This window comes from Armigeres subalbatus, chromosome 1 (genome assembly GCF_024139115.2).
Source record: "Armigeres subalbatus isolate Guangzhou_Male chromosome 1, GZ_Asu_2, whole genome shotgun sequence".
Lineage (NCBI taxonomy): Eukaryota > Metazoa > Arthropoda > Insecta > Diptera > Culicidae > Armigeres > Armigeres subalbatus.
Genome location: NC_085139.1, coordinates 183,335,041 through 183,361,680, shown reverse-complemented (window position 1 = coordinate 183,361,680; position 26,640 = coordinate 183,335,041). Strand labels below are relative to the sequence as shown.

The 26,640-nt window shown below is 41.6% G+C and overlaps 1 protein-coding gene across 6 annotated transcripts in view; it reads left to right on the top strand.

Moving 5' to 3' along the window:
- The window catches only part of LOC134205589 (sex determination protein fruitless), a 692,280-nt gene that overhangs the window by 447,081 nt on the left and 218,559 nt on the right, over positions 1–26,640 (top strand). For 2 of the 6 annotated variants that reach the window (XM_062680965.1, XM_062680964.1), the window contains exon 2: positions 8,899–10,008. The exons of the other annotated variants lie outside the window; for them this stretch is intronic. The gene's annotated coding sequence lies outside the window, so the exon portion shown is untranslated. The remainder of the gene's footprint in view (positions 1–8,898; positions 10,009–26,640) is intronic. 6 annotated transcript variants of the gene reach the window in all.

Genomic DNA, 26,640 nt, shown 5'->3' with positions numbered 1-26,640 from the left:
CATTTCGAAACATGTGCTGTGCATTTGCACAGCCAAGATATTTATCAAAAAAAATATTTTCGTGCGGCCGAGTTGCCGAATAATATGCAATTAACTGAACATGTTGTTTGGCCGAATGGGTCGACATTGTTGCCCATATTATCCGTTTAGGAACTAATATTTTCGACCGTAGACTAAATGAATATTTCGGCCAAAATTTTCGGTCGAACCGTTATCGACCTTTTAACCATTTTAGCCTAACGTTAGATTGCCCGAATGACTTCCAGCTATATGATTTTGCCTCTTAATGAACAATTTCCCCTGGCATTTCCGAAGATTTATTTATGGACAATACAAATAATTTTCCGTAACTCATAAAAATTTCCCTCAAAAATAAAAAATAAAAATTTTGGACCTACTACAGTACTGCCGTAATCTGAAAAAGTGACGTATACGCCATTTTCCAAAAATGGTGTTAACGAGCACTGCTCATCGAGCTCTTTAACAGAAAAATGGAAAACATGCATGTTGTAAAATGGCGGTTACGTCACTTTTCCAGATTACGGCAGAGTAATATCCCAATTTAATCACCCCCTTGGTTGATTGTTGGGGTGATAAAATATGAAATGTGACAAAATCGAAAAAAAAATATTTCCAGTTTTTTTTATTTATTTTACGAATATGAATCAGTGTATGTGTGGCAAGCCATACTCGCGGATGGTTGCTTTTAAATGTGCTGTCACGTTTTTGTTCGTTTCTGCAATAAATAGATTCAGCTGATGTAGGATATTTTGCATATGTACTAGAAGAAAAAAGTTTTAATTTATCTGAAGTTTGAGATTTACAACTTTGGCGTCATTTACTCAAGTGTTTTCTTATTAGAGCGCGCGAAATCGTTTGTGTAGCTTGTATACGCGGATGTATTTGGTGAAAATATATTTGAATGTGTGATAATACCAGGAAAATATGGATCAATAACGAATTGCTCGGAATAGCGCTGGAAGAGTAGTGATTTTTTCGTGGACACTACTTGTGGTCTTCTATTCCTCAGTTCATTTATCCGGAACTTGATCAATTTGGTGAGATTGTTTCAATATGTTCTTATATGATTCCAGAACTAAATACACGCTGGATTTATGAATCCGGAAGTTTGTTTATGGATCCATTATCTAATTGATAATGCTACACACCTAAAAATAATAATGTAATTTTAGGTGCTGCGACAACAACATATACGAGCGTCATTTTTGACGTAAAATTAGGTGATACTTTAATTTTACATCACAACTTTATTTACAAAAACCCAGATTAATCCACCTAGCGGCGATGATGCCTTTCTCGTGCATCGTAAAATGTACTGAAAAAATCACATAGGAAAGGTCAAAAAAGCACTTTAGGGGGATAGATCGCATATTTTCTATACTTTTTCATGTTTTTGCATTAATTACTATGCATTCCCACCATTCCTGAAAAAAAAATTTTTTTTCGATTTTGAAATTTTTTTTCCAAGGGGACCCTTGGGAAAAACAATGATTTTCAATAATTCCGAAATGCAATGTCCGATCAGGCCAATTTTCAATAGCAAACAATGGGACCGCATTCCCTGTCGAATGCGACTTGTTGCGAGTAAATCGGGTAATGCTAAGTTCCAAAAAGTGTGTCTACAAAATTTGTACACATACACACATACACACACACACACATACATACATACACACAAACAGACATCACCTCAATTCGTCGAGCTGAGTCGATTGGTATATAACACTATGGGTCTCCGAGCCTTCTATCAAAAGTTTGGTTTTGGAGTGAAATTATAGCCTTTACGTATACTTAGTATACGAGAAAGGCAAAAATTGAAAGATTAGAACGAGAATCGAACATAAGCCCACTGAGTGACAGCCCAACACGTTACCACTCAGCTATCTTCGTCTCTTGAAAGAGGGTTGATCGAAGTAAAGCATGTTCCACGATTTGCACTGAACAAGTATTTCACTGCATCAAGTCATCGACTGCTAGAGCGTTAGGTGCGTCGCATCGGGTGCTGTGTTTGGGTTCCATGACATGTAATATTAAATCATCTAACATTGAAAAATATGCGATTCAGTTTATGTCATGTGGTTTTGTGTCATTTTATTCACATACGTCACCTGTAATATTCATAATTTTTTGGTGTGCACGATACACACATGAATCAGTGTATGCTTTGGGAAGGCAACATACAGAACTTATAATTTTTGTCGAAAAGGCTTACAAAAGTCTTGACAGGTACTCAGAAAGGATTAATAATAAACCACAGGCGGTGAAAGTTATTTCATGAAAATCATTGTTCGAATTCATTGTTCATGAATTCATTCATTCATCATTCATGAATTCATTGTTTGTGATATCGACAAAATCGAGGAGTGACTAAATCGGGTCGATACTGTACTACCTGAGCGTTTTCCAGTGTACATTGAACTAAGAACTCCAAGATACTCTCTTGGCTGATGTTCCGTTCTAAACGCTCTCTAGCTAGGTGGCTTAAAAACAGATAAAAAAACATTCTTTTTGCCTTTCTCTTTATTTATTTTATTGAAATATTCTTTCTTCTTTCTTCTGTATAAGAATTAACGAAGCTTTAGCGGGGGTACAGTTGTTATCATTTTTGCATTGCTAATAAACCACAAGGACATACAATTTACCTCTGCTCGAGAGAAAAAAGCGCCATTGAGCTATTCCACATACAATAGCGATTAAAATATGTAGAAGCGGACGCCTTCCTGCATAGCAGGTACCAAATCAGAATTCTGGGTTAGACCATCTGCAGAGTTTCTGGGGAATTATTTCACCTGTAATCTAGGAAAATCACTGTTTCAAGAATGGTGGAGAATTCCTCCTTTAAGGATTCTAGAAAATCAAACTCATCATCCAGGATAATATACACCAAGGATTTCGGAAAACTTCTCCTTCTTGAATTCTAACAAAATTATTCTCCGGGATATCTAGGAAATCTTTCTCTATGATTTCTATGAAATTCATTCTCCAAGAATTCTTTTTTCTTAGGAATTCTGGTGAATTCCTCCCCCAGCAGCATTTCTGTTGAATTCAATCTCATTCATTTAAACGCTGAAGAGTAAACGTAGTCAGCCATTTTTTCTCCTTATTGTTTTCAATGCCACCTCAATTCAGCAGTACAGACCGAATAGGACATTTGGCTTAGAGGGTCATTTGGCCGAATTCTTCTTCTTATTGGCATTACATCCCCACACTGGGACAGAGCCGCCTCGCAGCTTAGTGTTCATTAAGCACTTCCACAGTTATTAACTGCGAGGTTTCTAAGCCAGGTTACCATTTTTGCATTCGTATATCATGAGGCTAGAATGATGATACTTTTATGCCCAGGGAAGTCGAGACAGTTTCCAATCCGAAAATTGCCTAGACCGGCACCGGGAATCGAACCCAGCCACCCTAAGCATGGTCTTGCTTTGTAGCCGCGCGTCTTACCGCACGGCTAAGGAGGGCCCATTTGGCCGAATAGGACATTTGAAATGTGAGAAATTAGGAATGAGAAGAGAGACGTCTTATTTCTCACTCTTCATTTTTCTCTGCACACTGTAAAAAGTGAGAAGTGCGAAATGAGGAATGAGACGTCTCACTACCCACTTTTTACAGCGAGAAGTGATAAATGAGGAGTGAGAAGTGAGACGTCTCACTTCTCACTTTCATTTTTCGCTTCTAACTGTAAAAATGAGAAGCGTGAAATGAGTAGTGAGACGTCTCACTTCTCATTCCTAATTTCTCACTTTTCAAATGATCGATTCGGCCAAATCTCCTATTTGGCCAAATGACCCTTTCGCCCAAATGACCCTTTCGGCCAAATGATCCTGTCGGCAGAATGACCCTTTCGGCCAAACGACCCTTTCAGCCTAATGACCATTTCGGCCAAATGATCCATTCGGCCAAACGACCCTATCGGCCAAATGACCCATTCGGCCAAACGACCCTTTCGGCCAAACAACTCTTTCGGCCAAACAATCCTTTCGGCCAAACAATCCAATGGCTACCGAACAATGCAACGATCATTGGATACACGACATGGAGAAACAGACACAATGGACTCACGATGAGATGGACTGGCAACGACAACAATAATGGCAATGGAAATCTAAAAATAGATTTTTTGTGGATTCTGCTAAGCAGAATACCACAGTAGATCTCGGCACAGTAGCGGTTAAGTAACACAGAGTGTCTAAACAAATAAATAAAAAAAAAACTTTTTGAAAATTCCGGTGAGTGCAAATACTTATTTCCTAGAAAACAGACAGGATATTTACGTACCAGTAGTAAATGTTTCATTGTTTTACTTTTTTATGGCGGAAGGGGGCGTTCAAACTAATTCTTCCTAAAAAGAAATTTTTAAATTTTTGTTTGGTAAATTGAGCAGCAATGCCAAATTTTTGTAAGAAAAATATAATTTTTATACACAGTTAGAAAGCTCTTTAAAAGATTTTGCTAACTTTGTAATAGCTCCGTCCAGTTTTATTTCAGTAGTTTTGTAAAAGCATATATTACATATTTTACATTTAGCCAAGAAAACAATTAAGCAAAGACTGCTTAGATATCTTTGTTGTAACGATTCCCATTGCTATTTCCACCTCATGTAATAGTTAAAAATATAGCTAGCTGATACCATCTTCAAATTGTAGAAAGTTTCAATCACATTGATAATATTCACATTTCATTAATGTTGTGATGCAGTGGGAGACCGAAATCCGTACAGTACCGATATCCATCCACTTCGTGAGTTATCAATAAATTAAAAGGGGTTCAAGGGAATTAATTTATAAATCATTCAACTTATCCTGATCTTATACTTGACAATACGCTTTCAGTTATTTAAATGGAAAGTAAGCCCTGAAATTAAAATAGAATAATTGAAAGCAAATTGCCACCCAGTAAAAGCAAAGTTTCAGGTGCCATTTGTTCGCGTGTAGGACGTAGTTGTACTGAAGGTGACCTTAAATATGGTTGGAAAATACAATTATTAGAGTAAAATCAGCAGAAAAAAACAAAAGGCACGCTTCTCAAGGTGCGTATTATGATACTTACAGTGGTTGTCCGGTCAGTCTGACTGCTTAATTGTAAATATTTAATAATATAATAGCTGTATGGATTATGATTCTATGATTTGGAATCCGTATGCGGTGGACGGGTTTTGATTCCATTATTTTATCATATTTTTTAATCGTTTTCAATGTAATACAGCGAATCACTTTAAAAATAGAGACCCCCGTGCACCAGAATCAATGCCGAACGTCCTATTTGAATTTGATTCGTATTTTCTTGAGATATTATCATGCACTGATGTGCTTAGGTGTACGGAGATGCACCACTGTATTTAATGACCGGATTACTCATGAGGCACAAATCGCTTCAGCTGGCAGCTCTTAGGGCTGATCAGCAATTCTATGGACAGTGGAGGCGCGTAGTACATTGTTGACTAGTCCCACTAGGGCGTTTGGCTCGTCAAAATGTTGCCTCGTTTAAAATGGTTCACCGTGTATTCCTACGATCTTTGTTTCTCTTGAAAGAATTGTACAATGTGCGCTGCAGTGTTTTAAATAACTGAACATGTTAAAGTGTTTTCTGTGTTTTCTGAATATTCTAAAAATGTATTCACTCAATGTAATATTTCTCTGAAAGCATTAATGTTCTGATGAAAATTTATTGAAGTCATTTCCATTAGTTAATGGTCGTCCGGTAAACACATTATAGTTCGATCTCAGTCTGTCAGAGACTACCTGCTCTGGTAGGACTCCATTTTAAACTTTTCCATAGTTACAAATAGCTTTTGTAAAATGTCACATCATTTATTTGATTTTCATTTATTAAGCTTACATCTAAACAGCTGACACTGCATCAACGATTTGACGCCACACTACACGGTTCGAGGACCCATCTCTTCATCCTCGGTTGATACTCGCCAAATTGCTGTGCTTTCCGACTTCTTAAGCCTGCTGAATCGGAAGCGAATACCATATTTGCAGGAATTGCTGGCCCTCATTCTTGCAACATGCCCTGCGTATCATTCGGTTCCGCTCACTGGTATATACTTATAATAAGGATTTTCAGCTTTCAGTCACATGAAAATGTTGATAATTTTGCATCATTTGCATTTTGTTTCGATCCGAAAGTTTGGATTATCATCAGGACTCGAAATTATTTAACCTGTCTAGTGGAGTGTTGGAAATAATACTCCAGATGTTACTGACTTTCTGTATGATACATTTTTTTTTCTCACAATAATAAACAACGGGCACGAAAGTCGATCACATTTTCGTAGTCTCCGGTGGAATTCGAACGAACTGGAACGTTCGCCCAAATCTTCACACAGTTAGGCATACCATCCTTCTTCTTCTTCTTATTGGCATTACATCCCCACACTGGGACAGAGCCGCCTCGCAGCTTAGTGTTCATTAAGCACTTCCACAGTTATTAACTGCGAGGTTTCTAAGCCAAGTTACCATTTTTGCATTTGTATATCATGAGGCTAACACGATGATACTTTTATGCCCAGGGAAGTCGAGACACTTTCCAATCCGAAAATTGCCTAGACCGGCACCGGGAATCGAACCCAGCCACCCTCAGCATGGTCTTGCTTTGTAGCCGCGCGTTTTACCGCACGGCCAAGGAGGGCCCCTAAATTACCATCCATCGTTGCTTTAATAGTGTAAGCTTTCCGGGAAAGCTGTTTTCGTCCATGATTGCCATAGAACTAAGCAGTCTTTACTGCCATATGCCGCCTTGAAATCGATTAACAGATGGTACATTATGACCTGATAATCACGACATTCATTGACTATCAGCTGATGAGTACAGCTCCGACACCATCCTAACCAGCTGTTTAATTGTTCTTGGGTTGTTGGATAGCATCCTTAGCATCCTCTCAAGGTGAAAGCTGGTTGGCTTCCATCGTCCGTTAAACTGACGTAGTCGTGTCCTCCGCTGGCTTGGTCTTCACTGCCTGTATTATCAGCTCCATTTAGAAATTCCTCGAAGTGCACACCACATTCATCAGTCAAGGTGCTCCCATCCTTATTCATACACATCTCGGATCGCGGCACGGAGCCTATGCGGGATGCGTTGAGCTTCTGATAGAACTTTTTTTTTCTTTTTTTCTTTTTTTCTTTTTTTGACCCTTCACTGACCCCCGCACCAAAAAGCTCGTATTGAGAGCTCCCTGGTGTGGACTCAAACTAATAAAAAAAAACTAAAACACGGGAGACATTTAAGCGTAAACTAGGGTTCAGGCAGGTATTTTCGTCTTTTCGTCATAGTCTCGGAAACCAATAAAAGAGAAACTTTTTTGACAAACTCATCCGTATCAAATCGTAAGCTCAGGAGATACGTTCTGCTATACTGGAGTTCTAGCTAAAGGACGTTCCTTTCGATGGTTTTAGCCCCTATGGCGATGGACGGAAATACCTGCCGTGTCCCTAATTAAACTTTATGAAATCTCAGTGGAACCAGGTTCCTTTGAAGGGATTCACAAATGAAAACTAAATCTAAGTTACTACAACATACAATAGTGATAACGTTTTGTGGCTACAAGTAAATTAATATTTATACTAAATTTAATACTAGTTGAGCTACGCTGTAGGAGAAAAACCAGCAGGAGCCAGAAAAACCTACAGCAATACAAATTGAAATGGTTGACATTTTTAGAGAAGATATTCATTCACGTTCCTCATCATATCCTTCTTTAGTTTACTTTTAAATTGCGTTTTGTTCAAAATAGTTTTTAGGCTAATGGGTAAGCTATTAAACTTCTTTGGACCGTAAATTGCTATGTGCGATAGTCCTAAATTTGTGGATGCACTACTTCTCAATAGTTCATTAGTGTTTCTTGTGAGCAAGGAATTTTCTCTAATTGGAAAGGCAATATTGTGATGGAATTCTTGATTATGCAAACAATTGTGTACAAATAAAATAGATTGGAACTTGCGAGTTTCTTGAGAACGTCAAAGCTATTCCATCTACTCGCACTCTTTCCTTCGGTGCTTGAGCACATCGGTGAATATGCGTGTACTCCCGATGAAGTTGAGAGATTAGCAGTTCCACGAACCGAGTTACAATCGCTAGTCCCTAGTCGTCTCTGTGGTCTTCGCCGATTGTTATGGTCCGCATTCTCTCGCTGATTATTCTTTGCTGATTTTTTTCAAGCCCCTAAATTTCCGGAGGACCATTCCGCCTAAATTTCCGATGGACCATGGCGCACAATTTTGCTTATAGAGTATCTTGCTGAAACTCGGAAAATTATCAGCCACCCCACTGACCCCACAGTTTTTTTGTTGAACTACCATTCCATATCCAAAAACTCTAAATGTAAAGCAAAATCAAATACGATAGAAGAGTTATTGATCAAGTAAAATTTCAGTTTGTACCTTAGTGTGACTTCGGTAAGCAGTATTTTGACAGATTGAAATGAAACCAAACTTCTTATAATCTTCCTCACTGTATTAAGATTACATAATTACAATTTATATCATGAGCAATTGAAAGTCGAGTCAAGTACGAGGCACTGAAGACGGCCTCACAGTTGAGGTCAAAATACGTATCTGTAAAGATAACATAACAGATAACAAGATTTCATTTTTTCAAAAGGTGTAGGTCTTCACTGTATGTAACCATCAAAAATCCTATGTATGTAGCTATTCATCTTTCTTGCTCTCTCTCTCGCTAAGATATTCAGTGCCCTCCTCAAACGATCGTCTCGTCACGTAATGTTCTGCCACTGCCGGCTTATTATATGCGCCGCCATTTTAACGACCTTCTCCCTCCAACCCGGCCGTGCAATCACGTGTCACCGCAAATGGGCTCCGATTATTCAAAATCAATATGCATAAGAGTAAAACATTCCAATCGATTATCCCGCAGGATCTTCTACATCGTAACCAACCGACCGACTCAAGCCCCATGTGCTCACACAACCACACACACTCCATTGTGATATGTCCCTCTAGGAAGGAGCCGCTCCTCACCCCTCGAGGATCATCACCCTCTTACAGACGAGTGTAATCTAATGCATTTTAATCAGCGCAAACAACAAGACTTGAAGAACTCCAACAAGTTCTGCATTTTTTTTCTTTCGCTGACCACGCCGCCATCTCGTTTCGCCTCCCGGTCCCGTCGGCGGCCACACGCGGTTCGTGCTAGAATAGAATAAATAAAACATCACTTCGAGAGTGCGGCGATTGGCCGACTCTTGGGTACCCTCTGGGGGAAACTTCAATCCGAGGGAACCACCAACCCCGGCAGCAGTCACTCCAGAAGAAACCGACCGCATCCACAAACGCGGGGAACAGATATAGTTGGAGATGTTCTGAAAAAGTTCGCGAGTGAGTGAAATAGCGAAAAAAACGTTCTCGACCCATCGCGGAAAAGGGAAGCCAGAGCAAGCGACGCGGTGAAACGCGCTGCCGCGGACGCCAACAAACCTAAAATTTAACCTTGAGTTAAACATATCATTTTTTTTCGCTAGTGATTCGCAAATTTGCGATCTCCACACGCGAACTGCGACGAGGGACAACAGAACAACGTCGCGCCGCACCCACGTCCTCCCCTCTCGAGTGGATCGCGAATACAACCCTCGTCGTCAAACCAACCGCGTCGCGTTTCGCGCATTGCCACATCGCCGCCGCCGCCTTACTGCTCTAAACGCTAAGCCAACATCAGTTTGACTCCCCGCGAAGTTCCGACGCTCGCGATCGAATCCCGCGCCACCATTTGGCCACGGCTCTTCGGTATCATTTTCTATTCCCCGCCCCAACACAACAAACTGCGGCGACGAAGGGGGATTCTGACTGATTTTACATTCGCGACACATATTCGCTAAGCACAGTGTGACACACGAAGAAGAAGAAAAGAAGAATAGTTCGAAGAGGAAGAAGATTTGCCAAAACCATTAACGGCGGCAGCAGCATCAGCATTCGCAGCGGCAGTAAACGAGACAGCAACCGAAAGTAAAACTTTGTTGTAAAGTTGAAGGTAATTCACTGTTTTTATATCCATCGACATTTTATTTTAGTTTGTTTTTTAATTTATCTATTTCGCATTCTCACGCGCACACATGCGCGAGTTCGTTTGCCATTTTTGCGAGAAGGGGGTGGCGAAGCGCCGCCAACCGTCAGTTTCCATGATGATAATGATGACGCTGATGATGATGATGGTGATCATGACAATGGTGGCCGTTGTTGAATAATTCGCGAACTGCTAATAAACGGACTGTTTTATTGCAGCGAATCTGCACACATAAAAAGAATTCAAACTTCCTTGAGCGCCTAACGCTGCTGCTGCTCCTCCGCAACGCACCTGCTGGAGATTATCTACGAGCGAGGAGGACATTTCGAAACAATACCGCGCCAAAGTGAATTCGACGGCGTCGACGAATTATTTCGCGAATATGACGGCGCACACAGGAATTTCAATTGAAGTTTAGTTGGGATTTTAGGATTTTTTTCTTCTATTCATAGCACTTTGCAGATCTTAATGAATGAAGGCTGATTACATTTGGCCACCATATTGCGTTGCGATTGGTTGCGGAGATTTATCGATGCGCTGAGGGGTTTCATTCGGATAAAATATAAACAATATTACGAGAACCACAAAACGGACGGCATGAAAGAGACATTCTTTTATTTGTATGCTCTTTTTGACGATTCAAATCGTGAAGAATATGAGTTGCTCTTCCAAATGCCGTGTAAACATATTTTTTTGGTTTGTCTTAATCGGAGATGTCAACTTTAAAAAAACGTTATTTTAACAAAAAAAACGACATTTTTTGAGTTCTTAAATCGAGAAAAATCGAAAACAAAAAAGTAGATCAAAAATACTGTTTTTTAGGGACGGCAAAATTTGTTAGAATAAGCTGCGCTACAACTTTGTAGAACACTACATGTCAGTATACCGTGAAATAAAATTTTAAATTTTCTCACATAACCACCCTATTTCTTGATAGCACCATAATGATGGTCTTACTATTTCGAACAATTTTGTAGAGCAACATTTTTTTTTTCTTAAAAATATAATTTTGTCGTAAAATGCAAGTTACATCTTCGGGTTTATAACGATCTTTAAAGCCATTATCTGCTCTTCAAGGCTTCTACAAAACCAGCATAAAACTTAAATGTTACTAGGGATCTTTCCGCCTAAATCTGTATTCTGAACTATAGTGGAATGTTGTGCACTTGAAACGCGAGTATCACCGCCCGATTCTATAGGTACCGTCGGGCGGGGCTTCTTTTGACAAATCGGGGGCTACTTTGGACATTTTGAAACAAGAATTACAGCGTGATTTTCTATCAAATTGTCATTATCAACATTCGGATGTCTTGTTGACAGTTGAATGGCAACTTTTTGTTTCAAATTTGATATTTTTGCCTTTCTCGTATACTAAGTATACGGTAAAGGCTATATGATCGCTCCAAAAACAAACTTTTTATAGAAGGCCCGGAGACCCATAGTGTTATATACCAATCGACTCAGTTCGACGAATCGAGGTGATGTCTGTGTGTGTGTGTGTGTGTGTGTGTGTGTGTGTGTATGTGTGTGTGTATGTGTGTGTGTGTGTGCGCAAAACTACTAAAAAAATGTCACTCAATTTTCGGGCACTTATCCTCAACCGATTTGCTCACAACAAGTTGCATTCGACGCAGAATCCTGTCCCATTGTTTCCTATTTGAAATTGGCCAGATCGGACTATGGGATCAGAAGTTATGGCCAAAATACAAATTCATACGAAAAAATCGCGTTAAAAATGTCACTCATTTTTCGAGCACTTAGCCTCAACCGATTTGCTCGCAACAAGTTGCATTCGACGCAAAATCCTGTCCCATTGTTTCCTATTTGAAATTGGTCAGATCGGACTATGGGATCAGAAGTTATGGCCAAAATACAAATTCATACGAAAAAATCGCGTAAAAAATGTCACTCATTTTTCGGGCATTTATCCTCAACCGATTTGCTTGCAACAAGTTGCATTCGACGCAGAATCCTGTCCCATTGTTTCCTATTTGAAATTGGCCAGATCGGACCATGGGATCAGAAGTTATGGCCAAAATACAAATTCATACGAAAAAATCGCGTAAAAAATGTCACTCATTTTTCGAGCACTTATCCTCAACCGATTTGCTCGCAACAAGTTGCATTCGACGCAGAATCCTGTCCCATTGTTTCCTATTTGAAATTGGTCAGATCAGACTATGGGATCAGAAGTTATGGCCAAAATACAAATTCATACGAAAAATCGCGTAAAAATGTCATTCATTTTCGGGAACTTATTCTCAACCGATTTGCTCGCAACAAGTTGCATTCGATGCAGAATCCTGTCCCATTGTTTCCTATTTGAAATTGGCCAGATCGAACTATGGGATCAGAAGTTATGGCCAAAATACAAATTCATACGAAAAAATCGCGTATAAAATGTCACTCATTTTCCGGGCACTTATCCTCAATCGATTTGCTCACAACAAGTTGCATTCGACGTAGAATCCCGTCCCGTTATTTCCTATTGAAAATTGGCCATATCGGATTATGGGATCGAAAATTTTACCATTTTGCCTTTCTCGTATACTAAGCATACGGTAAAGGCTATATGATCGCTCCAAAAACAAACTTTTTATAGAAGGCCCGGAGACCCATAGTGTTATATACCAATCGACTCAGTTCGACGAATTGAGGTGATGTCTGTGTGTGTGTGTGTGTGTGTGTGTGTGTGTGTGTGTGTGTGTGTGTGTGTTTTTTTTTTTTGCAAGGGTTAAAGGCCATCAAAAATCTGCGCGACAGACACCTCGAGCATCCACACTATGCTCGAAGGCGAACAGGGATGGGCTCCTCCCGACCTGCTAAAAATGTGCCTCCCGGATAAACCGGGTCCCTTATCCTCCTTGCCTCGATCCCCTGGGACCACTGGATGCTGCGACTACTTCGGGGGGCTGTGCTCATGCACTTCTTCTTAAAATTCCGGCCCCTAAGCTTAGGCTAGTTCGCCGACTGGCTTGCTGAGATCTACTGCTACGTCCCGATCCTCGGCGGTTGTGCCGCAAACTTCCTCACTCGAATCCTCCTGACTTCCCCCGGCGTCGAGGGTTGTCCACCAGTTCCGGTGAAGGAAACTTCCGCACTGATGGTGCCCCGACTACCGGCGGCTATCGCAGGGGACGCTTTCGCGCATTGCGCCGACTTCGTCTTCGGGTTGCAGAGGTGGTCCGACAGTTCCGGTGGTGGATAACGTCCGCACTGGCGGTGCCCTACATACCCGAAGCACTTCCTTCTTCTTTCTTCTTTCTTCAGCAGGTTGACGGTTCGAGTGCCGAGGTCGGTCCGACGATTCCGGTTGGCAGAAGACTTCCGGTTCGTTGGCGCCCGACGACTCGAGACCCAACACTGCTCACTGTGCTGGATTTTGCTCCAAACCGACGCTTACTTGCTGGTCCTTCTCCATCGACGCTGCAGCTCTGACATTATTTGTGTCACGACTCTGGTTACCGCTTTCCACGTACCTTCATCGCGACACATTTGCTCTGCGATGTTGTCCGCCCTTATGGCAGGCATTCTTGTACGTGCCTCCGCAAACCTCGGGCAGTCGAATATCACGTGCTCTGGAGTCTCCTCTACGTTGATACACGCTGGGCAGAATGGCGATGACGCATGGCCACACCGGTGCAAATATTGGCGGAAACAACCGTGTCCGGACAGGAATTGTGTGTCACCTCTCCATGCTCCCTGTTCCCTGTTCACACACACATTGGGGATGAGCCGATGGGTCCACCTTCCATTATCCGCATTGTCCCGCTCCTGCTGACACTTCACCATAAAGTCCAGTCTTACCTCCTTCCTCATATTTCTGGTATCTCTCCGTTGGTAGCACCCGATATCCTCTGCTAGGGTGATGCAGATTGGAATAACGCAATAACGCATAACGCAAACTGCCTCCGACAAGTTCGGTACGCACTCGCGACTCGAATGGCCATTAGACGAAACACGCTATTCAGCTTCCTCCGGTTACGTTTCGTCTTGAGCGCAGCTCCCCAGGCTGGAACTCCGTACCTTAGTATCGAGGATGATACTGACGCAAGAAGACGCCTACTGCTGCCTTTCGGACCGCCGACGTTCGGCATGATCCTTGCTAACGCACTGATCATTTGAGCCGCCTTTTCACAGGAATAGTCCACGTGGGTGTTGAAGTTCAACCGGTCATCAATCATCACACCTAGATGTCTCAGAGTCCGCACCGACGGGATGTCGTGCCCTCCAATGGTAATCTGCATCCGCTGGATTACTTTGCAGTTGCTGACCAGCATCACTTCCGTTTTGTGATGAGCCAGCTGCAGCTTGACTCCATTCATCCAGGTTTCTACTGCGTCGGTCGCTTCCGCCACCAGCATTTCCACCTCCTCCAGTGACTCACCGGTTATCGTTAGGACGACATCATCCGCGAATCCGTAAATCTTTACACCTTTGGGCAACTTCAGCATCAGCACCCCGTTGTACATCACATTCCATAACGTCGGGCCTAGTATGGACCCTTGTGGAACGCCCGCCGTAACCCTGATCGACTTCTGCCCGAGTTCGTGTCGTAAACCAGAATCCGGTTCAGGAAGTAGCTCCTAAGGATCTTACACAGGAAGTCGGGGATTCGCATTCCATGCAGCGCTGCGGCGATGGCCTCCCAGCTGGCAATTATTGAACGCGTTTTTGACGTCAATCGTCACTACCGCGCAGAACCGATTGCCGCTCCTCTTCTTCTTGGACGCCCTCTCTGCATCTTCAATGACTGTCCTGATTGCATCCACAGTCGATCTGCCTTTGCGGAATCCGAACTGTTTTTCCGATAAGCCAGTCTCACCCTCCGTGAACTGTGTAAGCCTATTAAGGATAACCCTTTCCAGAAGCTTCCCCAGTGTATCCAGCAGACATATGGGCCTATACGATGCTGGATTCCCGGCGGTTTTCCTGGTTTCGGCAGCAGCACCAGTTTCTGGATCTTCCACGTGTCCGGAAAATTACCGTCTACTAAACACTTCTGCAGCACCATCCTGAACAGATCCGGGAACGCCAAAATCGCGGATTTTAGAGCCACATTTGGAATTCCATCCGGACCCGGAGCTTTTTTCAACTTCAAACCTTTCGCCACTGATAATAGCTCGTCATTGGTGACCTGCATACCTGCAGCGGTTACTCGGTCTTCATCTTCGTACGGCGTACGCGGCCACGTCGTAGAACCATGCTGCGGGAAAAGACCGTCCACGATGATCTTCAGCTTGTCTGGACACATTTCGGCTGGCGTCGCTGGACCCCTGATCTTCTTTGTCACAACTCGATAAGCGTTACCCCAAGGATCAGCGTCAGCTTCCTGGCACAACTCCTTGAAGCAGTTAGACTTGCTGATTTGGATCGCCCGTTTGAATGCCGCTCTAGCTTCACGGAAAACTATCTTTCGCTCCTCTCTGACCATTTCAGACCGTGCCCTCTGAACGTGTCTCCTAGCTCTGAGACAGGCAGCGCGAAGGTTAGCAAGATTTTCGTTCCACCAGTAACTTGGCCGTCGGCTATTCGTTGGCTCAATTTCCTCGGCATCGTCGCATCGCAAGCCCTCGCTAGCGTTTCCGTCAGTTGGTCTGCGTCAAGGTTTGTAGCGTCGCTGTTCACTCGAAGTGCTTCGATAAAAGATCCTTATCGAAGTCCTTCGTCTTCCATCTTCGCCAACTAGACCTTGTCTCCCGTCGTACCGTCGGCGTTCGCGTTCCAACACTATATCGGATCGCCTGGTGATCGCTATGGGTATATTCTTCACAAACTCTCCAGTTCATGTTCCTCGCCATCGACGGACTGCAGAACGTGACATCGATGATGGACTCCCTGCCATCTCTGCGGAATGTACTAACGGTACCTTCGTTGCACAATCTTACTTCCAGCTTAGCCAGCGCCTCTAGCAAACTGTAACCTCTGGCGTTGGTCAGTCTGCTTCCCCAATCCACTGCCCAAGCATTGAAATCGCCTCCGATGATCACTGGATTTCGGCCGATCAGCTTCTCCGTGAGTGAGTCCAGCATCCGGTTATACTGCTCTAAAGTCCACCTTGGGGATGCGTAACAGCTACACCCAAAGATCCCGTTAATTTTGGCGATTGCGAAACCCTCGCTTGAACTGTCTACCACCTCTTGGATAGGAAATCTGCCCATCACTTGGATAGCCGCAATCCCCGTTGCATCCGCCACCCAGTTACCGTTGACAGAAGGAATCCGGTACGGCTCAGCAATAATTGCCACGTCGCACATTGCTTCTGTTGTGCGGTGTCGCAATGGTTGAGATTCAACTGGATGATCTCCATTAATCTCGGCCCGCCATCGCCTTCTTGTAGGCAGGGCATTGAAAGCCACCCGTCATGTGGTCGTTTCCATCCTCCGGTTTGCAGAGCAGGCATCTTGGTTGCTTCGTGCAGTCCCTAGCAACGTGTCCTTCTCCACCACATTTCCTACAAAGACCGGATCTGTCTGGGCCATTGCAGTTTCGCGCCTGGTGTCCAAATGCCATACATTTGAAGCATCGCTCCATCTGTTTGGTGATTCGAGGCGTGAGTCTCAACGGACACATAGACCATCCGACCTTCACCTTGGCCACCTCCACCATTTTGTTGGCGGCATCTACCGGTAGTCGTATCGCTGCTATTTGTGTACCACCGTACGCTTTCCTCAACCGAATGGTCATCTGAACTTCGCCCAGCGTGCATTGTGAGATCAGTGCATCCCTCAGTTCGTCTATCGTGGTGATCTCGTCCAGGTCTCTGCATTCGACCACGGCCTCCTGCGTTAAAGCCCTTACGTTTCCTTCACTACCTAAGGAATTGGCAATGAGCTCCCGGAAGGCCGAGCTCTTGACCGTGGGATCCTTCTTCAGCTCGAACAGCAATTCCCCCTTCTGAGTACGCCTAGTCCTCACCACTTTTTCACCCAAGTCCTTGAGCACCGGGTCTTCTCTCACCTTCCGTAATATCGCTGCGTATGTCGTCTTGTCGCTCACTTCGACTATCAAGGCGTCCCCCTTGACCCGCTCACGAGAAGAGCGATGTTTTTCTTTCTTCTTCTGCTCTTTCTTCTTTTCCACGTACTCCTTCTGCTTCTTTCTCTTCTCTCGCTGACTTTCCACGGTTTGCCAATCACCGTTCTTGACGCCTTCCTTCAGTACGCTAGCACTATCTTGCATGTTCCGCTGCTTCTTCGGGATTTCCTGCTCTCCTGGAGAGTCCCTGCTTCGCTTCTCCGTGCGAGTATTTCGGGAGCTCATTGGTGTTTGCAGTGCCTCGACTGTTGTATGCTCCGCTGCATCTTTCAGTGCTTTTTCAGCTGCTTCCGCTCTTCTTTTGAGCGCGTTCTGTTCGTGCTCAGCAGATTTAACGGCGGACTTGATGCTCGTCACTAGAAGCTTGATCTTCGTGTGAACATTGTGCTTGTCCTTCACGAAGTCATAGAGCTCGTTGACTCGCTTCCGCACCTCCATCAGGTTGGACCTCCCAAATTGTAGATCCTCCTGAATAGCACTACTTTCCGATTTTGGGGTGGACACCCTATTTCCGGATCCTAGCTCCTGTTGGCCTGCCTGGTTCTCAGCAGCCTTGGCCATACTGCTGGTACTTGCTACTGCTGCCTGCGCCATCACTGGAGATCGCTGCAGCCTCCCACTCTTTGCGAAAACATTCGCACCGCCTGCTCCTTCGTTGATTGTAGAATTTGTTTCCATGTAAAAGGGTCCTTCTCCGGGCCGTTATCTCTTCCTGTTGTAGATAGTCGCCTCTTGTGATCCCATGGGTGCCTTTGTAACAGTGAGGTCCATGCAAGGGTTGACTCCGGTGCCTTATAACACCGTGTTCAGAGCCGGATCGGCGTAAATCAGGAATGGTGCATCTGAACCTACTACCCACCGGTATAGGTGACAAGTGTTGAGCGTTACCGGAGGCCTGCCAGGTTGTTTATCGGGACGGAGGCAGACGAACCATTAGCCTGCTTGCCATTTCAAAAAGATGTCACTCTTTTTTACTCAGGAAACAGAATAGCTCGACTGTCAGCCCATATACGCCTAATCCTATCCAAAAACCGAGAATCGTCCAATGTCGTTTGCCGTGACCAGTATACCATAATCAGGATCTTACTGGCATCAATCCTGATGTGCCGGTTGGCACACCTGTTGGGCTTGTGTGCTTTGAGCGGCGCACGGTCGCTGTGATAGGGCCTGCTTGCAAACACATGCAGCTTTTTATAGAGGTTCAACAGAGCCCACTGTCAAACCCCACCACGTTCTAGACAGGCCCCTAACTCGCAGTGGCCATGGGAGGGGTCGTCAAGCCCTTGGACAAAGTCCCTGCTGCCCCCCATTTTGAAGTGTGTATGTGTGTATGTGTGTGTGTGTGTGTGTGTGTGTGTGTGTGTGTGTGTGTGTGTGCAAAACTACTCAAAAATGTCACTCAATTTTAGGGCACTTATCCTCAACTGATTTGTTTCGCAACAAGTTGCATTCGACGCAAAATCCTGTCCCATTGTTTCCTATTTGAAATTGGCTAGATCGGACTATGGGATCAGAAGTTATGGCCAAAATACAAATTCATACAAAAAATCGCGTAAAAATGTCACTCATTTTGCAGGCACTTATCCTCAACCGATTTGCTCGCAACAAGTTGCATTCGTCGCAGAATCCTGTCGCATTGTTTCCTATTTGAAATTGGCCAGATCGGACTATGGGATCAGGAGTTATGGCCAAAATACAAATTCATACGAAAAATCACGTAAAAAATGTCACTCATTTTTCGGGCACTTATCCTCAACCGATTTGCTCACAACAAGTTGCATTCGACGTAGAATCCTGTCCCGTTGTTTCCTATTGAAAATTGGCCATATCGGACTATGGGATCGAAAATTATACCATTTTGCCTTTCTCGTATACAAAGTATACGTAAAGGCTATATGTTCGCTCCAAAAACGAACTTTTTATAGGAGTCCCGGAGACCCATAGTGTTATATACCGATCGACTCAGCTCGACGAATTGAGGTGATGTCTGTGTGTGCGTGTGTGTGTGTATGTGTGTGTGTATGTGTGTGTGTATGTGTGTGTGTATGTGTGTGTGTATGTGTGTGTGTATGTGTGTGTGTGTATGTGTGTGCGCAAAATAATCTCACTCCTTTTTCAGGCACTTATCCTTAACCTAATTTTCTAGTAATAAGTTGCATTCGACGCGGAATCTTGTCCCATTGTTTCTAATTGAAAATTGGCTTAATCGGACTATGGGCTTCGGAGTTATGGCTAAAATATATTTTTTACCAGAAAAATTCTCACTCACTCTTTAGGCACTAATTCTTAGCTAATTTACCCACAACAAGTTTCATTTAACACAGAATCATGTCCTATTGTTTAGTATTCAAAATTGGACAGATCGGACTATGGGTTTTGAAGTTATGGCCAAAATCCACTTTTTCACATGATAAACACGTACAAAATTCTCACTCATTTTTCAGGCACTTATCCTTAACCGATTTGCTCGCAACAAGTTTCGTTCGACGCGAAATCCTGTCCCATTGTTTCGTATTGAAAATTGGTCGAATTGAACTATGGGATTCGAAGTAATGGCCAAAATACATTTGTTGAAAAGAAAAATTCTCACTCATTTTTTAGGCACTTACTTTTAGCCGATTTGCCTGCAACAAGTTGCATTCGACGCAGAATCTTGTTCCATTGTTTCGTATTGAAAATTAAACAGATCGGTATTAAACAGATACGGCCAAAGTTTATTTTTTTGCCTTTTTGCCTTTCTCGTATACAAAGTATACGTAAAGGCTATATGTTCGCTCCAAAAACGAACTTTTGATAGGAGTCCCGGAGACCCATAGTGTTATATACCGATCGACTCAGCTCGACGAATTGAGGTGATGTCTGTGTGTGCGTGTGTGTATGTGTGTGTGTATGGGTGTGCGCAAAATAATCTCACCACACGCAGAAAAAAGTACGGTACAAACAAACATATTTGAGGTAAATCCAAACAAAAGTTCAGTTTGCTCTAGCACCAAAAATAAATACGTTTGAAACAAACATATTGTTACATTTGAAGCAAACGAAAACTATTTTTAAATCAAATATGCATTTTAAGTTGCTTCAACCACCGAAGTTATTGAATCAAACATGGATATTATTGTTTTGGTTCGGCCGCAAAAATATTTTCCTATCAATTATTGCAATATTTATATTCTGATAGCATTTGACTACCAGATTCCACAATTGCTAACGTTCAAATTTCATTTACTTACCTTATTGTACCTGAAAAACATTCTCATCAGCAATTTGGAAGCAAGAAAAAACTTGCTTCCATTTCTTTGCTGGAATCCAATCGGACCTGACCTGAACTGAAGTTTTTGTTTACTTTTGCAAGAGCGAGCGAGGGGCTACCCACTAGTGCACGCATGAAACAAACAGGCATTAAATTTAATTTTCAAAATAAATATGTTTGATTCAAACATATTATCATTTTATGAACAAACATGAATATTTTTGAATCAAATGGATGAAATTTCTATCCGTGCATTTTTCAGGCACTTATCTTTAACGGATTTTCTAGTTGCATTCGACGCGGAATCTTGTCTCATTGTTTCGTATTGAATATTGGCCCAATCGGACTATGGGCTTCGGAATTATGGCCAAAATATATTTTTTTACAAGAAAAATTCTCACTCACTTTTTAGGCACTTACTCTTAGCTGATTTACTCGCAACAAGTTTCATTCGACGTAGAATCTTGCCCAATTGTTTCGTATTGAAAATTGGCCCAATCGGACTATGGGTTTCGAAGTTATGGCCAAAATTCAACACGTACAAAATTCTCACTCATTTTTCAGGCACTTATCTTGAACGGATTTTCTTGCAATAAGTTGCATTCGACGCGGAATCTTGTCCCATTGTTTCGTATTGAAAATTGGCGGAATCGGACTATGGGATTCGGAGTTATGGCCAAAATATATTTTTTTATAAGAAAAATTCTCACTCACTTTTAGGCACTTACTCTTAACTGATTTACTCGCAACAAGTTTCATTCAACGTAGAATATATATTGTCCGATTGTTTCGTAGGGGCTGTCCATAAACCACGTAGACTCTTGAGGGGGGGGAGGGTTTTCGAAAAAGTCTACGATAGTCTACGAAGGGGGACGGGGTATACCGAAAGTCTACGTAGACTTTTTGATTTTATGTTTTTTAAAAGCGATTTATACAGTAGCTGCGTGCGAAGGTCACTTGTTTGATTTTTTAGGATGTTCCGGTTTTTTTTGCCTTTCTCGTATACAAAGTATACGTAAAGGCTATATGTTCGCTCCAAAAACGAACTTTTTCAAGACTTTACCGAAATAATCTCTTGTATTTCTCCTTAAAAATTTAATGAATTTCACTAAAGTAAAAGTCTGAGCTACGGCTTAAAACTATCATGGATTTCACCAGGAAATTCTTCTGTAATGAGCAGGAAAATTCTGCAAAATATTCTATTTTACTGTAGATTCTACTAGAATTTCGTTTCGGAAGCATTTTGGAATATCCAAGAAAAAGTCTTTGGAATGCCCAAAAGATATTCTTTGGAACTTGTAAAGGGAATTCTACAAAATTTCCGCGAGAAACCCTTCAGAATATTCACTATAGATTTTCTGGGAAGTCCCCGAAATTTTTTGCTTAATTTTATTAATTAATTAAAAAATTATTTTAAATGCACGTGGAAAATTCTCCTTCGTAAATTTCTTCAGCAGTTCTAATGCAAATTCTTTGGAATTATCGATGGAAAATTTTGGGAATTTCTAAATAAATTGTTGAAAACTTCCACGAGAAATTATTTGAATTTCTCACCAAAAACAGTTCGACTTTCCACTAAAAAAAATATTTGCAATTTTTGTAAAAAAGCCCTTCTAATTTTCATGAAAATTTATTCGAATTTTTACGAGCAGTTCACAAAAAGTTCAGCTAAAAATTCTCCATAATTTCCACCGAAAATTATTCAGAAAATATTTTTTGGAATGCCCATAAGATTTATTTAAATTTCCTCAAGAAATTGCTCCAAATTTGCAAGAGAAATTAAGAAATATCGTAGGAAACCATTTTAAATTTCCACGGGAAATATTTCGGAATGTCCGTTTAAACTAAAAATTATCTCGGGAAATAATTCTAAATTTTCACGGAAAATTACTAGGGTTTTTTAACGGGGAAACTTTTAGAATTTAGAAGAAATTGCATGGAATTTTCAAAAAAAAGCATCGGAATTATCACGGAGAGTTCTTGGAGTATTTCAAGGTTATCAATTGGGAAATTCTACGAAATTTCCACGAAAAATTTATTGGAATGTAGACTTGACATTCTCAAAATTTCAACTCGATTTTTTTCTAAATTACGAAAATTCACGATTTTCACAATTATGAACCGGCGTTGAGAATTATAGGTCAGATGCGTGACAGATTTTATCAGTGGCGCGCCGATGCAAAAATGTGGACGATGGTGCACCATGGTGCACACCTCTCGGAGGAATTGAATTCAACAGTATTTAAATTAATTGGCTTTGAGATTTGATTTCAGGAGTTATGCACAGAGGATTAAATTTGATTTCGTTTCAATTTGATTTTTGTTTTGTTGGATTTTGTTCAGTGTGATTTTGTTAAGTTTGAAATTCGAATTATGTTGTAATGTTTACATGGAAATGGAATTGAATAGCTGAATTGCTTAAAACGTGGTTGATTTGCATATATTTCCAATCACATATGGTGTTTTGTAAAATATGGTAAAGTCTACGTAGACATCATGGGGAGGAGGGTTTTGAAAAAGTCTACGAAAGTCTACTAGGGGACGGGGTTCGAAAAATGAAATTTCGGTCTACGTGGTTTGTGGACAGCCCTGTATTGAAAATTGGCCCAATCGGATTATGGGTTTCGAAGTTATGGCCAAAATACATTTTTCAAAATCTCACTCATTTTAGTCACATATGTACCCCCAGCCGATATACTCGCAAGAAGTTGCGTTCGATGCAGAATCCGGTCCCATTGTTTCCTGTTGAAAATTGGCCGGATCGGACTATAGGCTCAGAAGTTATGGTCAAAATACTTTTTTTTCACCAAAAGTGCGTAGAAATTACTCACTCGAAAGAAACGAGAAAGGCACCATCACCGCTAGGTGGATTAATCTGGGTTTTTCATTTAGTTTTTCTAAAAAATCAAAAATCCAAAGTAGCCCCCGGAGTCAAAAGAAGCCCCGCACGACGGTAGGTAACAAATCAGACGGGTTGATTCCAACTATAACATTAGATCGCCAACAGAACAAATGCCGAATATTCAACCAAATTTCCACGGAAAAATTCTTCAAACTCAATGTCCGACAAAAATCTCATTCATTTATATTTCTACGAGATATTCCTTCGCAAGCTCACAGAAAAATTCTTCCTAATTCTACAGGAATATCATTTCTAAACTTCAACACATTCTTTCCAATATGCACAAGAAATTCTCTCAGGTTTTATTTAGTAAATTTCATATGGAAACTCGGGAGTTTCCTGACATAATTCTTCTGATATTTCTGTGACAAAATTGCTCCAAAGAAATTCTTGTTTTTTGTTTTGAGTTTCCATAAGAAAATGAAACGGAATTTTTTTTTTTGAATTTACATTTTGTCTTGCAAAAATCTTTCAAATTTCTCGGAAAAATATTCTAAACTTTATTCGGGGTTTTCTTTCAAATCTCCTCAGAACTTATTTTTCAGGATCTAATCGGATCTGTTCATATTGAGATTTTTTTTGGAACATTCCTCAACCATTAGCCGGAAATTCTTCTAGTAAAGATATTTAGTTTTTCAAAACTCAAAACAAAATACGCATTTTTCTGGTTCGTAACATTTTTTTAATTCATTTTAAAAAAATTGTTATTACTTTTAAGTAATCAAATAAACTAACATTTACATTTATGGTATCAAGCCTTTTTGGCCGAATATGGTTTGGCCAAACGTCATTTTGTCGCACGCCATTTTGCCGAATGCCGTTTGGGTCGTTTGGCCGGATAGATGGAATATTTTCTCAGTTGCGAATAGTGAAAAGTGGGGAATGACAAGTGAGTAGGGTGTATCTTTAAGTTTAAGGTAAGGAATGATACATTTCTCGCTTCCTATTTCATTTAAGAAATTATAAGTGAGAAGTCGGGAGGGATAGATTAGTGAGAAAAAAAATAGAACTTAGAAATGAGAAATAAGATGTAAGTTATGATAAGTGAGAAGTTCCCTCATACTTCTTCCCTCCGACCTCTCACTTCTTGCCTCTCTTTTCTCACTTTTGAGTTTTCACTACCCCTTTCTCGCTATTCACTACTTACTTTAAACGTTTTATTTCTCACTTTTTGCTTCTTATTTTTCTCTACGCACTTCTTTCTTGAGTAGTGAGTAGTGATAACGTCTAACTGCTCACTATTTATTTTTCACTTCACATTTCTCAGTACCTACTTTTTTCTCACTTCTTCATTCTCGCTACTCTCTCCGAATATCTCACTTCCCACAACTTACATCTCAATCCTCAGCTTTCAATTCGCATTCCTCATCTTTATTACTGAGAATTTTCAAACGGATATCCTTTTTTTCTCTTGTAATAATGACGCCAAGGCCAGAGGGCACTTGACAATTATTATTATTTATTCAGACTAAGGCCGAAGTGGCCTGTGCGGTATATAAGAGTCTTCTCCATTCGGGTCGGTCCATGGCTAGAAGTCGCCAACCACGCAGTCTACGGAGGGTCCGCAAGTCATTTTCCACCTGATCGATTCACCTTGCCCGCTGCGCACCTCGCCTTCTTGTGCCCGTCGGATCGTTGTCAAGACCCATTTTCACCGGGTTACTGTCCGACATTCTGGCTACGTGCCCGGCCCACCGCAGTCGTCCGACAAAGGAGAGGCTTAAAACAAGGCCACTCCAAAGTCAAACCTAGGGACCTTCCAAAAGCAATATTTAAAGTAACATACAACCGATTTAAATTAAAAAGAAAGTAATATAGAAACACATTATAATCAAGCATTCGTTTCGTTCAACAATAAAACTGGTCAGATAAATCAGGATGCAAGAACAAACTGTGATAGGCTTTCCTTTTTACTAAAACCAGTAAATTTTCTACTGGAAAAATCCGATTTAACCTGCTGGATGGGTAAACAGGGTCTTGGAGAATAGCTCTCCTTCACAGTGGTTCGTTAAACTCCTACGGCAGAAACATAGGCTTGGGACTGAAGACAAATAAAGCGCTGATCTCCTGAGGTCTGCGAGCGCCGATTAACCTGTCCTTGGATTGTTTGCTCTAAGTTCTATTATTTGTTGATCGTGATATTTTAGTAAAACACGAAGCATTCTGGACTTTCTGACTGGTCCGGGAAACCAAAAGGTGAACGCCCATCCAAATTCGAGAGCATTTTAAATGCTTCTATTAAATATAAAATTGCATATTATTCAGTGGCATCAAAAGTAATATCTTTTAGAAAATGGTATTGTTGAATTCGGACTCGCGAATGTGTGGATCAAACTAAACATTTCATGTGGATGGGGAGAGGAGAGCAAGTTGAAGTAGATTGAAGACCCCCTCTCCCTTGGCTACCATAGAACTGTAGTTAATCTTTGTTCAATCACTGGTAGAGGTGGGTCCTAAAGTCCCTGTAAGAAACCGGAGGAAGCTCGTTCGGCTCCGTGGTGGGTCTTACATTCGGAAAGGCATTCCCGGGAATCCCCTGTTGGCGACCAAATTGCTTCGTTTTTTAAGAAATCATACGAGAGCTGATGAGCTAACAATATCAACAGCCAAGGCGTCTCGAATACTAAATGCGATTTCGTAGCGCCATACTTTGGACCACGGTAAATCACGTGCTCATGGAGTTCAATATCGCACAGATCTCACCAACGGGCAGGAATGGACTACCATCGAAATTATGCGAAAATCGGGTGTAACTGGTGCGAAGCCAGAAAACGATCTGTTCCAGGCTACAATACCATCCGTAGCTTAGTGGAATTGGAAACCACCCACTGGTTTCCTTAAACCTGACTTCTCTTAATCCATGTTTTGACGTCAGCCAGGAGCCCCGCCTTGGTGACCAACCCCAGTCCCCCCCCGCTATTACGTTCCCTGGTACTCCACAACGCCGCGGGATCCATTACTCGCATCACTCCAAAAATAAAGCAATTTCCTAGGGTTTTATTGGCTGTTACAGAAGATGTATCCCTTACGCTACTTCGCTGTGCGAAGTGATCGAAATTTTTTTAGTAAATATGCATTTTTCAGGGTTGGCCAAATTAGGCACTAAGGTGGCCAAAACAGGTACACTTCCCCTATTTGTTTTTGCATTCTTAATTGAATTTTAAAGCATAGTAAAACACGATTATATTCAAAATAAACCAACATATTATATTCCTGTGAAACTTTTTTTATAATATATTTGTCAGGACATTAAATTCTGCAGAATTTATCGCCGTAGCTGACTATGAGTTCAGTTCTGCATATTTTATCGTCGTGGCTGAATATGAGTCAATACTATTGTTTCTGCTCTTTCAGACTTGACACGAAAAAAATCTTTTGCAACACATTTTTTTTGGTTCATAAGGCAGAA